A 12,880-nucleotide genomic window follows, 5' to 3' on the forward strand; every position below is an offset into this window, starting at 1 on the left:
TCTTAATTGAAGTAATTTTTTAAAACCAATATCGTCATCATCTGTTTTTTTTTTAACCAACTAACCAACCAACCCTTTATCAGCCGTTCTGCTTTTATCCATGCATTCCCATGAAGCAGAATTTATTTTTAAAAAACCTTTAACACGAGAAGAAAGCTCTTGTTGTAGCCTTCAATTCAACATTAAAATATATCGACGTCGCTTTTCAATTACCAATATATACTGAGTAGATACTTTCATTTTTATGCCGAGCCGATAAATCCCAGTAAACTCGAAAGAAAAGTCACTACAGAGTCTGTCAAATTAGTTTAACATTTATATGTTTTACTGACAATAATCGACAATAGCCAAATAAAGACAAATAGGATGACCAGTTTTTTCATCGTCAGCTTTCAATATTCCGCAGCTATGTTAAGGCTTCCCGAAGCTTTAAAATGCGCTCAAAACATAATGTGTCATTGCGAGGTCGGTTTTGGTTTTAATTTATAAGTATTGTACTTTAGTACTTCCAATTTATATAAAGGGTTTCCTCGGCTATATATTAACATATTTGTTATGATATCACATGACTTTGTTGATCACGTGACGGTCATTTATAATTTTTTGAAGTGTTCCACATACATCGCTTCGGCGCAGCTGATTAACACGATAATTGTTAACATTTTGTTATATAAATAAACTCATCGTATCCTTGTGTATCCGAAATGTGCTTGGGAAAAGTCATGGTATTACTTGGGTACAAAATATTTCCTGAGAAACTCAACTTACCTACAAATTTGAGGGTATTTTCCACACAATATCATAATCTGTATTAAAACAAAGCCAACACACATTTTTCCCAAGCAAGATCCAGTTAGAGAACAAACTCTACTTACAGATTTCCACAAAAATTCTCAGATTAATCCTCATTAATCACCTGCGCCAGACTCTTTTATACACATAAAATAAATTCTACCTCCAACCACGGGTATAAAACAGAGTACATTTCAAAAGTATATTTTTCATAAGCATTTTGAACATGCTGAATTTCAATCAAGGGTAGGTAAGTGGTGTATTTTTAGAATATTCGGACATATAAGACTTAAAAAAAACTTTAACGACCCGTGAATTTTGCAATAGCTATCTAGCATTTTACATGCAGTTTGAAATAAAATGTAAAGTTCATGACACTCTCCCCGTCATAACACCTCAAGTTTGCAGTGACTTGACGTCATTTTCCATTATGACGTCATATTTTGGTAGTTCAGAGATGTGAAGGCACAGAGTGCAGTGTAATATTCTACGGGAAGCCTTAAAAACTACCTGCGTCCCTAACAAAAATTGATATATTTAACTATAGTTTACTATAGTATATAATTTGTTACTTTGATTAACTATGAATCTTTACTCTGGAACTTTTTAAAATTTAGGCATCACTCTTTCTTCCTTTTTTTTTTAAATTAACAATATAAAATTTTGGAATAATATGTGAATATATATATGTACATGTAATTATATAACATGTATTTAAGAAATAAGGTATCATTTTTAAACATCTATCGGGATATAAATACGGGTTGGTCACGAGATCAAATTCCATAAAGCCCGAAGGGCTTTATGGTAAATTTGATCTCGTACCAACCCGTATTTATAGCCCGATAGATGTTTAAAAATGATACCTTATTACTTATATTTACATTTGTGACTTATTCATATTTTATATTTGCCTGATTATAATCTTTAACGCGTGAAACGTTTTATTTTTCAAACCCAACGGCACGTGTTTGATCCTCTGATTGCGCGTCGACCCTTTATGACGTCACTGAAAAATTACGTCGAACGTTTATGACGCGAGGAACCCGTGTTTATACGGATATAGATACGCATTGCTTTCAATAGTGTTATATAAAAGAAAACATTTGCAAATGTAAATATATCTGTTTAAATAAAAACTTTGCATGAAATATGAAGATAACGAACAGTAATCAAGCCCAAAAAGTCCATTAAAACAATACAATTTGTGAGCAGAACAAACACGGACCTGTAAAAACATCAGAAATGGGATCAGGTGCCATGGAGGAATAAGCATTCCTGTCAACTGGTCACACCTGCTCTGTGCTCCTTGTCATAATCGGTTAAACGGATCGACCAAAGAATTTGCAAAATGCCGACTTTAAACGGAAATGCTGATATTTTTGTAATGTCAAACTTATTTGTCAATAGTTTGCCTCGTTTTAAAAATTGTTGGTTTTTAGAACGTGTTCTTGCGTATCGAATCAACTGGAAGATAAACTCCATATTCATGTGATAATGGTATATTGCTATATAAATAATGGAAATTAACGATAAAAGTTGAAATCATCATATTTATCATAAAGTTTAGATGTTAGTTTCCCATCAATGTCTTTCTCTCCTAAAATATCCAAATATGAATCTGTGGTGTCCTTTGCCGAGTTTAAATGTAAGAATTGGAGAGAATGAAAAACAGTTAATGTATATAACAGTTTGAAAGTCATATTGAAAATACATGTATTTTGATTAACATTCTTAGAAACTTTGATTATCTAATGTAAGAACTCTGATACTAAGCAAACCAATTTATACGATAGGTTTTTTATTTAGGTCTATGAAGTAATATTCCGATATCACCTGCATATGGTGTTTATGTTACCCAACTGATGTAGTATGTAGGAGCATGTTCAGAGAACGATCAATTTATAAAACAGAGGCAGGCTGCTGACATACAAATTGATTTCACAGCGCTTTTTACAATCTTGTTTGCCGTCAACATTTCGCAAATTTTATGGTCATTATAATAACCTTATTTGAAAATATAACCTATCCGAATAAGTCGAATTTTGACTGACATGTTTCACTCCAATTGTTAGGCCATCACTAATATAGACCACGGTTTACTCCGTTTACCTGATCAGTCGATGGGATCAAAGCGGATTAGATAGAATAATATAACTGTGTCTCAGGACAAGCCATCACCACAATTACAATACGTCCCATATACTTGCAATGTAGCAAATCGGAGTGGATCCACCCCGAAATGATTCTGAAGAATACAAAAGTAGTCGCACTGAAGATAACTACCAAATTAATCATAACAAACCTTTATGAGATTGTATATGCCTTTTAACCTAGAAAAATAATCCATGTAAATACGAAAATTCAACTCATTTTCTTAACGTTTTTTAGAATAATCTAACTGTGTCTCAGGACAAGCCATCACCACAATTACAATACGTCCCATATACTTGCAATGTAGCAAATCGGAGTGGATCCACCCCGAAATGATTTTGAAGAATACAAAAGTAGTTGCACTGAAGATAACTACCAAATTAATCATAACAAACCTTTATGAGATTGTATATGCCTTTTAACCTAGAAAAATAATCCATGTAAATACGAAAATTCAACTCATTTTCTTAACGTTTTTTCCTCGTATCAAATTTAACGCAATGTTGACATTCGGAATTCTCTGGATTGTTCATAGAAAATGCACAGAGTTCGAGTTATTGCCCGTGTTTATTATGGTACATTGCGAATACACGGAACGAATTCTATCGTTAAACCGGGTCCGTAGGCCAATATCATTTTAACGTTAGTGCATGTTTCACACCTCGAACAAAGGGTTTTTGCTGCTACCAAATCACTTGGTACACTCCAAGCCCAAGCTTCATGGTTGGATGACTATGCCATTGTGTGCATAATTATTGAACTAATCATTATCAATGATAGGTTATAATCATGGACACAGGGCAAGGTCACTAAACAATGAATGTTGGACCTGATGTGCTAAATAGTCAATAAAACCTACAGATATAATAAAGGGGGAAAAAAAATCTTTTTTCTTCCCTTGTCTTTCTTTCTGAATTAACCAACTTTAGCCATAATTAAAACATTAAATATTCAAATTAAAAAAAAAAATCAAAATCAAAATTAAAATAGAATTTTAAGAAAGATTTAGTAATTGTTTGAATAAAAAGGATATACCCAGAATTATATCTCATCAAAAAGTGCAAAAAAAAAGTGTACTCACCATCTTGCCTTCGATTATAATTAACAGATTAAGAGGACACAACAAGAAGTCAAAATTTAATTTTTTACAATGTTTAACTACACAGGGACAGTCATTGCTCAAGTAGTGTGTAAACTTTCCCTGTAATGTTGTAAGCCAAGACAATCCAACATATACAGATTTTTTTTTCTGTTTTCGTTTTCTATGGGAATTTGTGCTTTTCAAGAACAATTTATCCATTTTACCTCTAAAAACAAATCTTTACTAATGTCCACAAGACTCCATTTAAAATGACATTGATATCTTCATATAGAGATTCTGAATCTTTAGAAATGAACCTTATTGTGTTTGAAAACTACTCACTGTAGACGTCACCTGACCTATTGCAGACAGGTAGATATACCCCCTGAGAGTATAATTATCACATCTGGGCCTGTTCAAAATGGCAACAGTCAGGATCAAATCATTATTATCTTGATTAAATAACAAGAAACATACAAAGATTTGTAATGAAATAGATAGAGACACAAAGGGGTTAATTTCTAATGTAAAACATGTACTAAGTATGTTGTTAAACTTTTCCCTCGCCATTCGATTTGGTCCCTCGCTTCACTCGGCACCAAATCTCATGGTGCTCGGGAAAAGTTTACCAACATAAACATAGAACGTTCTATCTAAAAGCGGATGTGATCGGGTGACAGGGATGCTTTCTTCTCCTAAGCACTTGATCCCATCTCTGGTGTTTCAGAGATCATTGTTTTTGACCTATTTTAGTTTCTTAATATATACTGGATTTATGTTACTGATTACAATTTCTTATCTTCATCTTTTTTCACTGAGAGCTTAAGCTTTTTTGTGTCTAAAAGTTTAAAAAGTCAATAGTTTATCAAAGTGAAATGTGCTATAAAGTTCAATAATATATCTTTGAGTTACATACATATCCATGAACACACTACCAATCACATAAATATGATAGGTTACAATAAAAGTATGCATTGTAAGTTTTTAAGAGGCCATAAACTGCTTTAAATTATAGGTAAAGTGCAAATATGTTGAGAGTTGTTGAAAATTTTGCTTGAAGTTGACAATACATTAATGAAATATGGAGATAACGAACAGCAATCAAGCTCAAAAGTCCATTTAAACAAAAAAAAAAAAAATAAGGAGTAGAGCAAACACGGACCTCTTTAAACATCAAAGGTGGAATCAGTAAGCATCCCCTGTCGACCAGTCACACCCTCCGTATGCTCATTGTCATGATCGGGCAAACGAAAAAAAACCGTAGATATTTCAGTGTTTAAATAATGGTCTAACAATTTGTATGAAAAAAGCCAGTCAGCATACGACATAATGATAGATTGTATTTGCTGACAAGGCCATTGTATCGACCATAGAACTTACGAAATGATAACTTTACACGAGACTGTTCATATCCTTGTTTCATCAACTTGTTTGTCAATAGCTTGTCTCGTTTTAGAAATTGTTCGTACGTGGAGCATGCTCAACTGGGAGATATAAATTCCATATGCAGGTGATAATAGGGTATATTGAAAGTTTTTAAGGGTAAAGCCTCTGTTTACGATATATCTATACTTACCTGCATTAACTTTTTTTTGCATTTTCCCCAGACTGCCTACGATCTTGCCTGTTACTTTGAGACCACCCCCGTGGTATCATACACTATGTATATACCCATAATGCGCAAGCACTTCTGCTTCAGTTTTGTGAGGACCTATAGAACTAGGACCCAAAGAAATAACTTATAAAGGGGTGGGTGATGCAGGTAAGTGTATATATATCGTAAACAGAGGTTTTACCCTTAAGAACCTCCAGTTTACATCAATAACCATACTTACCTGGATCAATGTTTTGCAGAATTTGTAGCAGAATTAGGGTGGTATAATTATAAGTTGATTCACTATCTACATAATAGTAAAAGTAAAGATTGCACTCACCATTACGGGTGTACTTTATTTCTGTTTTTTTTCCCTTGTCCATCTTGAAGTGTCAATGACTGAATTCTTGGCAAACTGAGCTTCACCATGAGGAATGAAGTAAAAGTGGTTTCTGTTGCCCAATGAGCTGTCTGTAAAATGTCTTCTTCTTTTGCTCAATTGAAAAGGGCCCAGGCAGTTGCCAGTCGTCTAATGTCATGTGCGCATACACTATATAAGGTTTCACTATTCGGTTCATTTGACAAGAGATACACTCCATCTCGAAATGGAATTTTTGGATACTGGTTTTTGTAGATCTGATTTGTAAGTTAAAAACAAACACTTTTCATTACCACGAGAAGACTTTGTTCTTTCCAGATATATTCTTAATGCTCTGCAAGGGCACAAAAGCAAGTCTTTGCTGTCTGTTGCAAAGGTATTAAACTCTGGTATGAACATAGGTTTCCATGGCTTTCCCTAATCTTTGAGCTTTGGCCAAAAACTGTATGTTTGGTAAAAGTCGAATTCCGTTTCTACCTAATGCAAATGCGTCTCTCCGATAGAGAGAGCATGAATTTTACTCACTCTAGAAGCTGTTGACAATGCTACTAGAAACAATGTTTTCAAAGTAAGAAACTTCATACATGTAACACAGGTATTCATTGGTTCAATAGGGTAATCACACAATTTACATACAACTGATGGTATATCCCAATTTGGAAGCAATGGTCGTACATTTGGTTTAGAATTATAGATTCCTTTAATTAATTTCGATATATCAGTATTGTTACTGACGGAACTGTTACTCCAACCCTTGTGAATAGCTGATAGCTGATCTATAACCTGTAATAGTGTTTGGCTTACAACTGGGTTCTTCATGCAAATAGATGAATAAGTCTGCCCAATCAGTAGTAGTCGGAAAATAACTCTTCAGAGCTAATGTTTTCTGTTTGATTTACCCGACTTTAAATAAATCTTATCTATCTTATCTTATCAGCTACAGGGGCCTCAAAAGGATCTTTCTGGTTTGTATTACATATTTTCTCTGTAGATTCTAGTCTAGCATCATACATTTTCTTGTTGATTGTCTCCGAGAGTTGAAGATGAACGACTTAGCTTTTTCAGAAAATCGATTTGCAAGACTTTGTCTTTTGAAAATTTCCAAAGCGCCAAAGGTAGACTTTCTGGATTTGGATGAATGAAATGTTCCCTCTTTTGTGTTAACAAGTTTCTTATCATGGGTAATTCCCTTGGAAAATCTATTAGTAGATTTAGTAGGTCTGGAAACCACGACTGTCTTGTTGAGAACGGAGCTACGAGAAGCTCACAAGGTTCCTACTTTTTGAATGCATACGCAAACATTCCTATCCAGTCTACAGCTAGAGCATCGCATCCCCATGCTAGAGGATCTGGGAAGGGAGAACAAAAAACTGTTAGTTTCCGGATTTTCCCTTGTCGCAAACAGAACTATGTTTGGAGTGGAGAAAATGTGAAAAATCTGTTGAACTACATCTTGATTGAGACTCCATTCTGTCATTTTCGGAATTTGTCGTCCTCTGGACAAATGGTCTGCTATCACATTCCTTTTTCCAGGAATGTGTGCTGCACGAAGTTGTACACCCAAAAGGCGACACCAATGCAGAGTCCTCCATGTCAGCATACACAGGACTGGAGATTTTGTTCCCCCTTGGCGATTGATGTAGGGTACACTGTTGAGTTGGCTGTCCTAAATAGGCTCTGTTTGTGGTTGACACTGTTTTTGAAGTGATGAAGGGCACTGAGATTTATGTGTGATAGTTGTTCCTCCACTGACATTTGCCTGACGCATTGCGATCTTCTAAGTGGGCTCCCCAACCGTAAGATGAGGCATCTGTCCACAATATTAGATCTGCCCTAAAAGTCAGGATAGACGTCCCCGCAATGACGTTCTCTTGCTCTGTCCACCAAAGTAGATGTGGATGAGGAAGTCGTTGACTTTAATCATGTGATCCAGGTTGTCCAAATGTGGACGCCACTAGGGCAATAGGCAGAACTGAATTGGGCGCATTTGTATTCTGGCAATAGGTACCAAGTCTATGCAGGCTGCCATTTTAGCCCGAGGACTCTGAGAAATGTATGTGCTGGGATAAATGAAGCTGTAACCAAGGTTGAAATTACTCCACAAAGACTGTGGAAACGATCCATGCTTGGGTAGACCATATCACGTTGGAGGAGAAAAAGAACCCCCAGATAATAATCTGTTGAGTTGGTTGTGGTATTGATTTTGATTGATTTATCACCAGACCCAAATCCAACAGCAGCAACAGAGTTCTCTGTAGTTGGTGCAATAATGTCATACGATCTAAGGAGGAAATTCTTCAAAATCATATGTCCGTTTTAAATACGAAGGTTGTTCGGAAAGTTCTTGGACTTTGCCATTCTTCGTTATACTATATTCAAGAAATTTAAAAAGAACACATTATGTCAAGAAATTTAAAAAGAACACATTATCATATGTAAAAATATTTATTTTTTTAAGTGTGGAGTTTCTTTCCAAGTGATTTAATAGAATTCATGTTATTTAATTTTAAAATCAACACGTTTTGTAACCACGGAGCAAACTCAACAACACCATAACGTCAAAACATACCGACATGATGTTCTCAAAAATACTATCCCTATACATTTCACACAGTATTGCCCAATACCAGTGCACTCATTAAAAACGTTTCTCTATCACTTGAAATCTATTTTGCTAACAATTGTTCCAGTAGCATCAATTTGTTTGTCAATTTTTTTTTCATTGCATAAGTGTGCTTTCTCAAGATCGGCATCTGTGAAGCAACTAACTCTTAGCATGACGTTACTAACTTTTCAATGTTTTTGATAAGATTTTTTTTTTTTTACAGATAATCCGTTTTCTCACAGATAACCATAGTCTATCATTCAAATACCGCTTGTACCATGTACACACACATGCATGGCTCGCTTTTGACATATCTTCTACTTCCTCCGGTATTTTCAGAGTTTTCTTCTGGAGTTTTCCAGAGTACAACACAAAATTGTATGGTTAACTGCTGCTCCATGACGTTCTACGACGTTATCTTTTTTGCCCTTTTCAATGAGGATTACTTATGTTCTGAAACTGATTTCCTTTCAACGAAACAAAATATTAAGTCATAATTTTAAATCAAAAACGATGAAACAATTCTTAATTTGAACGTGTTACTGTAATGTAGGAGAAACCTCAAGAGTACTGTTCAACAGTATATTCGAGAAGTGGTGTAAATCAGATGTGGATACTTAAAAACTCCAAAGAACTTTTGAAAATTTGAAATCACAAAATTTTACTAAAATCAATAGCATCAAAATGTACGATTTTTCAACACTTTATACAACCATTTCCTACGATAAATTGAATTCCAGGCTTTTTAACATCATAGACAGCTGCTTTATCAATAAACATGGAGCTCGTAAATATACTTACCTTGTCATTGGTCATTTACAAAATTATTTTGTTAAAAAGTACTCTGGTTGTATACACACGTACACTGAAGTTGATATTAAAAAGATGCTTGAGTTTCTGATTGACAATATCTATGTAGTTTTTGGAGATCAGGTCTTCCAACAATCTGTTGGAATTCCCATGGGTACAAATTGCGCCCCCTTATTAGCAGACCTATTTTTGTATTCAAATGTAGCAGAATTTATTCAAAAACTTCTACATGAGAAGAAGAAAACACTTGCTGTGGCCTTCAACTCCACATTTCGATATATCGACGACGTATTATCAATTAAAAATAGTTACTTTCATTCATATATCGACTCGATATATCCCAGTGAGCTTGAAATAAAAGATAACACAGAGTCTGACACATCTGTTTCATATTTAAATATTTTATTAGAAAAAGACGTTAATGGTAACCTAACAACAAAACTTTATGATAACCGTGATGACTTCAACTTCCAATCGTCAACTTCCCTTAGTTATGTAGCAATATACCCTTATCACCTGCATATAGCCTTGGTGTCTCTCAGTTGATTGAGCATCAACGTGCTCTACATATGAACAATTTCTAAAACGAGGCAAGCTATTGACAAACAAGTTGACAAAACAAGGATAACAACATTCTGGCTTGAAGTCATCTTTTCGCAAGTTTTTCGGTCGATACAATGACCTTGTCAGCACATACAACCTGTCATTGAGTCAAATGCTGACTGACGTTTTTCATACTGATTGTTAGGCCATTATTTATACACTGAACTATCTACGGATAATTCCGGTTGTTGTTTCCCGATCATGACAAGGAGCACACGGCGGGTGTGACCGGTCGGCAGGGGATACTCACTCCTCTATGGCACCTGATCCCACCTCTAAATTTTGAGTTCCGTGTTTGCTCTGCTCCAAATTCGTATCGTTTCATTGGACTTTCGAGATTGAATACTGTTCTTTATCTTCATATTTCATCTACATTTCTCAGCAGTCAATTGTCCAAGTACATGTAAATGAAAATCTGTTGAGTTCTCAGATGCGCTCTTACAGCTCCCATAAGTTTTGTGGACACTCTTGGAGCTGTTGCTAGACCGAAAAGCATTTACCTGAATTGATAATTGTTGTTGTCTATGCAAAATCTGAGGTATTTTTTGTCCTCTGGATAAATTGGAACATGTAGATATGCACCCTTTAGGTCTATTGATGCAACACAATCTCCTATATTCAAAGCCTGTATTATTGACTTTAGAGATTCCATTTTGAAATGCTGATTCTGGAGAAAAACATTTAACGGTTTCAAATTGAGAGCTGGACGGTACCCCCGCCTCGTTTTGGAACTACAAAAAGGGGGCTGTAAAACTCATGACCTTCTAGGGCCTCGGAAACAGTCTCTAAGGCATGCTTTTCAAATAAAGTTTCTATTTCTTCTAAAATATATTGTTTTTGAGCAAAATTTTGTACATTTGTGATTCTTTCTCCTGTCTCTGGAGGATGTTTTGAGAATACAAGCTTGAGTCCTTCCTGGACTGTTTTTAAAACCCATTCGTCGGATCTAATTTTCATCCACTCCCTGTGGTAAGAAAGGATCCCACAGCCTACTTTGGCTGATTTCTGCAACTCTGGGCGAGTCTCTAGTTGAACTTTTAAGCTTACTTCTGAGGACGATCGAAACCCAAACGATCTTTGACCGAGCTCCGAGTTTGCCCTTTGAAAGAAACCTGAGAATTCAACTTTCTCCCTCTGCACAGGTGAATCTTTGCATTTTTATCAGAGGAAAACTTCCCCTTCTTTGCAATGACTGATTGCTGTTCTTTCTGCTGCTTGGGGATTGAACCATCTCTCTGCTTTGAACTTCGCAAGTGTTGTGTTTCTTTAGCATCCCGTAAACTTTCTGCACTTGAGTGAAGAATGTCAAAATACTTCCCACAAAAAGTTTAGGATTAAGAGTAGACTGTATAAGGTGCTTATTTTCAGTTGCCTTGTTTTTAAAAGCCAGATATTCGATGTGAATGGCTCTTCGTGCCGCAGCTGCACCCACTAAGATACGTGAAGTAACATCAGCCATTGACATAAAAACTTGCATTAGTGCCTGAAGGGCCTCCATCTTGTCCTCATCAGATACTATATTATCCATATATGAGGTAATAAGAGAAGCATATGTCAACTCGCTCAGGAGAAGACGCGACTCATGAACTGTCTTCCACAACTCATTGCTACGAGAATGCAATGTTGGATTACGGAAATGGTAAGGATTTTTATTACCTTTCCTTGTGAAGCTACTGTCCTCAATGTTGATATCAAGTCGTGGCGTTGTGCAATACTTATCAAAATCTTCAGATGATACTCTGTATTTATCATCTGAAGCTTTATAAGTGCGTATTTCACCTTTACACTGGAACTCCTCATCTACATCAGTTAAGGTATTTGAAATGCACCCATCCAGGGGCAAAGATTGCTGTGGGGTAGATGTTTTCGTCCCTATTAAGAGTTCTGACAATCTCAATTCTGATTTTCAGAAACATTCACAGCATCTATTTTTAATTCTGAAATTACCCCATTCACAAAATTCTTCCAGTCTACTATGCATTAATCATTAGTTTCTGTATGCACAGAACCTGCAACAGAGTTTTCAAACTCAGATTGGTTGTCCTCATCATGACTTCAACAATATCGTCATTTAGTGAATTGTTCACAACTGGATCATTGTCATCTCAAGATCCTCATCATCCAACTCTCTCGAATGTTGATCATCTGAAGGTCGAAATCTATCGAACCTCGAAGACCTTCTCTCTTTGAACTTGTAGCAGACGATTTTTCAGACTGTTTACTTGCGCGATGTACTAATTCTTTAACTCTGGCGTCTATTAAATTTCGCATGAAATTTTCTTGATACTGTTGCCACTGAGTTTCACAATTCTCCAGCATAAAAGGGGGGTAAATTAGCCATTTGTGGTGGAAAAAAACCTGTGCCAAATTGCCGCCATTTTGTCTCCCATTCGAGAGAGGTAGCGATTCTTATACAACTACGTTTCCCACAGAGGAAACTTGTAATTCAGAACAAGTGTTATTCCCCACGAAGAATTTCTGTTGAGGGATTCGACACTGTGGCCGAGTTCATACCAAAATTAGATTTCTTGCGTTTAATCATTTTATTCATTGATATTTGTTTTTCATCTGTCCAAGTTTAAAAACTTCACAAGGGAACGGTTCATTACACACACGATGTCTATAACATTCCACCTGATCGTCTAATACTGTCATCTCTCTATTACATTTCTGACATATTTTGTACGATTAAGACATGGTTAATCGCAGGCTACCAAAATAATTTAGTCACAGAAGAAAACACGCGGTTTTTCTTCCAAGATGCCCGAACAAAACTGAAGCGGAGGTGCTTGCGCATTATGGGTATGTGTATGATACCACAGGGGTGGTCTCAAAAGTTCAGGCGAGATCGTAGGTAGCCCG

The 12,880-nt window shown here is 35.8% G+C and overlaps 1 pseudogene; it reads right to left on the minus strand.

Moving 5' to 3' along the window:
- Positions 1-11,061: 11,061 nt before the first annotated feature.
- On the minus strand, positions 11,062-12,673 carry LOC133186543 (uncharacterized; annotated as a pseudogene).
- Positions 12,674-12,880: the final 207 nt, after the last annotated feature.

This window comes from Saccostrea echinata, unplaced genomic scaffold, assembly GCF_033153115.1.
Source record: "Saccostrea echinata isolate AGI-Se365-2 ecotype Australia unplaced genomic scaffold, CSIRO_AGI_Sech_v1 ptg000014l, whole genome shotgun sequence".
NCBI classification, from domain to species: domain Eukaryota; kingdom Metazoa; phylum Mollusca; class Bivalvia; order Ostreida; family Ostreidae; genus Saccostrea; species Saccostrea echinata.